Here is a 3,791-nt window from a genome sequence, read left to right on the forward strand (position 1 = left end):
GCAACTGCCCCTAGTGAAATTTCAAAAATTACTTAGTAGTTCTTAGTGAAGTGCCTTAATTGTCTCCACTATATAATTAATTTTGACCCCACCCCAAATCAAATCCCTAACACTTCTTTTTCTCCCCCAATCCTCTTCACCTGCTCCAGCCTCCGCAGTCTGCCCTCCTGTCTCTAGAGACTAGAGCCACTGCTGGCTTGCTGCTGTGTGCTGCCACTCCGCGTCTCAGCCAATGTCACAGCTCTCTTCCCGTTGACGTCTCCACCCTCCTGTCTCCAGAGTCACTGCCGCGTCTCCACCATTGTCACTGTCTCACTGGCTCTGTCAATTTCTCCTTGCATCGCTGTGATTCTCCCGCCGTCCCGCGTGGCTCCGTCAGTTTCTCCTTATATCGCCACTGCGCCGCATCTGGTAGAGTAGTGGTTCTACCTTCTTCTTCTTCAACGATTGATTCTTTCTTCTTCTTCTTCTTATGTGAAGGTTGCGATCCTCTTCTCTCTTCGGTCTTTAGGCTTCAGCAGAGAACGCCTTCGTCCTGCTGCCTGCTGCCACTAGACGCCACATCGCTACTGCCTACTGAGTTCTGCTTCCTAGAGTTCAACTATTCAGATTCAGTCTTGGATTATTCTTGGTACATTCATGAATCATGATTTACGGAAATCGATATCTGCTATTACTTCATTGCTTATTCACTTATTTGCTTCATTATTGTTTGATAATTGATATAGTTGATTTTTTAATTGTGATTGAATTTGTTCTGATGATGTAATTGCAAATTTAGTTTCATTAATTTGTTTGTTAATTATTTTTGTGTATTGACCTATTTTGAATTAGGAATTTGGGATACTATTAGTTGTGGTTGTTGTTGGAAATTAATTTGAATGACATATGCTTATCAATTTTATATTTATAATTTTATATTGTAATTTTCAATTTGTGTAGAATTGTGAATTTTTTTATTAATTAATTAACTTAGATTTATAATTTTATCCTATTAGTAATGGAGAAATATTTCAAAAAAATCTCATCATTGGAGATTGGATCCCAAAACAATCCATCGACCTCTACTAATAAAAGGAGGTTTTTAGAATTCGAAGTAGAGAGTCTTATAACAGATCCAAGATAACGACCAAATATTTCAAGTTATCACCCGAATGACAGAGACAAAGTTAGATGTGCATATTTGCAAAAAGGTCCTTGTCAACCAATGACTCATGATTTTTCGCAAACTGTTTGTGCTTCTTCTTTTCGAAGATTTAATCCTAATTGGTTTGATGACTATGGCAATTGGTTAGAGTATAGTATATCAAAAGATGCTATTTTTTTGTCTTTGTTGTTATCTTATGAAATCCGAGAGTAAAGGTGGTGATGCTTTTGTAATGAATGGCTTTTCAAATTGGAAAAAAATGAGAGACTAAAAATTCATGTTGAGATTCATGATAGCGCTCATAATCAAGTTTAGAGAAAATGTGAAGCATTTATGAGACCAAAACAACACATCACTGCTGCTATTGAAAACAATCTGAGCAAGCTAAAAAGAATTATCATATTCACTTGACAGCAACAATTGATTGTATTAGATTTCTTTTATGACAAAGATTGGCCTTTCGTGGTAATGATGAGATAGATGATTCTGTTAACCAATAAATTTTTTTGGAACTTCTAAACTTTTTTGTGCAACATAATAAAGAGATTGGTCGTGCTTTCAAAAATGCTCGTGGAAATCTTAAACTAATAGCACCTTCAATCCAAAAAGACATTGTAAGAGCTGCTGCAAGGGAAACGAAAAAAGTTATTGTTGATGATCTTGGGGATGAATTATTTGCTGTATTGGTTGATGAAGCCTGCGACATTTCTATTAAGGAGCAAATGTCAGTTTGCTTAAGGTATGTGAACAAAGAAGGACAAGTTAGGGAGTATTTTCTTGGTCTTGTTCATGTTTCTAATACTAATGCTTTATTTCTAAAATTAGCATTGGAGTCATTATTAGAAACATATAATTTAAGTTTATCAAGAGTATGTGGACAAGGATATGATGGTGCAAGTAATATGCAAGGAGATTTTAATGGTTTAAAAATTTTGATATTGAAAGAAAATTCTTATGCTTTCTATGTACATTGCTTTGACCACCAACTTCAGTTAGCTCTTGTAACGGTTGCAAAAAAAAGTTGAAATTATTTTGTTTTTTAATTTGTTAACTAGGGGTACATGTGACCCGGCCCGGCCCAGTCCCGAACACTTTAGGGGCTAATTTGGTGTGATTTCATTGGGTTTAGGGCCGGGTAAGAATCTCAAAAATAGACCCGGTCATTATTTCGGGTCGGGTCCGGGCCATAGCTTGGGTCACCCGAAGTCGGCCCGATGGCTCGGTCATCATACACAATTAATATTTTGTGTTATTAGTGATGGATCATGACTATTCTTATGTGGAATTTAAGTATTGTAAACCTTAATATTTTGTGTTATTAGTCATTATAAGACTATAAGTTAATGTTTTATGTTTAGAATGCATAAGACTTTAGACTAATGCATAATATTGTGTTATTTGTATTGATTTAAATATTTGGTATTATTAGACAATATTAGTATTGATTGTGGTTATGTTTTAGTATTGATTGTGGTTATGCTTTAATTTTGAAGAAGGGTTGGTTTTTGTTATATTTTTCTAAGTGAATTTTACTATGTTAAATAATGGTTAGAGTCTTGAAAATTTGGATATTTTTACATGCTAGCTTACAAGAAGGTATCAACGTAATGTAATGTTAACGGTCCGGTTTTCATCCGGTATAATTGTGGCCCGAAAGTGTATTGGTTTCATCGGGTCTAGGGCCGGGTTCGGGTCTAATAAATAGACCCGGTGTATATTTCGGGTCGGGTCTGGGTCACATTAAACCCGGCTTCACCCGACCCATGTGCACCCCTATTATTAACCAATTTGTGTAATGTTGTTGGAGCTTCGTGTAAACGAAGAGATATGCTTCATGATAGTTGGATGACTAAGACAATTGAAGCATTAAAAAGTGGAGAAATTTTTAGTGGGCGTGGTTTAAATCAAGAAATAGCTTTAAAAAGAGTTGGAGACACTAGATGGGATTCACATTATGGAACTATACTTAGATTAATTTTTTTATTTCCTTCTATGGTTAATGTTCTTAAATATGTTGAGGAAGATGGAAATAATTCATAACAAAGAGCTGAAGCATGTCATTTATTGAATGTCATTCGATCTTTTGAATTCATTTTCAACTTGCACTTGATGAAAAATATCTTGGGAGTTACTAATGAGTTATCTCAAGCGTTACAAAAGAATGATCAAGACACTGTAAATGCTATGGCATTAGTTAAAGTGTCTAAGCAACGAATGCAAAATATAAGAGATGATGGTTGGTCTCTTTTACTTGACGAAGTCTCACTATTTTGTGACTAACATAATATTACTGTTCCAATCATGGATGATATATTTGTGTCACAAGGAAGATCAAGACGCAAAGCTCAAAAGATATCAAATTTGCATCATTTTCAAGTTGAGATATTCTATCAAGTAATTGATAGATAACTTCAAGAACTCAATAATCGTTTTTTAGAGGTGAATACTGAATTGCTTCTTTGCATAGCTTGTTTGAATTCAAGACACTCATTTTTTACATTTGATAAGGAGAAGTTGATACAGTTAGCTCAATTCTATCCATTAGAATTTTCTTTCACTCAACTTTTGCCACTTGACAGTCAACTTGAGAACTTCATACTAAATGTGCATTCTGATGATCAATTCTCGGACTAAAATGGAATTG

The 3,791-nt window shown here is 35.0% G+C and overlaps 1 pseudogene; it reads left to right on the forward strand.

Moving 5' to 3' along the window:
• LOC107626714 lies at positions 1,001 to 2,172 on the forward strand (annotated as a pseudogene).

This window comes from Arachis ipaensis, chromosome B02 (genome assembly GCF_000816755.2).
Source record: "Arachis ipaensis cultivar K30076 chromosome B02, Araip1.1, whole genome shotgun sequence".
In the NCBI taxonomy this organism is placed as follows: domain Eukaryota; kingdom Viridiplantae; phylum Streptophyta; class Magnoliopsida; order Fabales; family Fabaceae; genus Arachis; species Arachis ipaensis.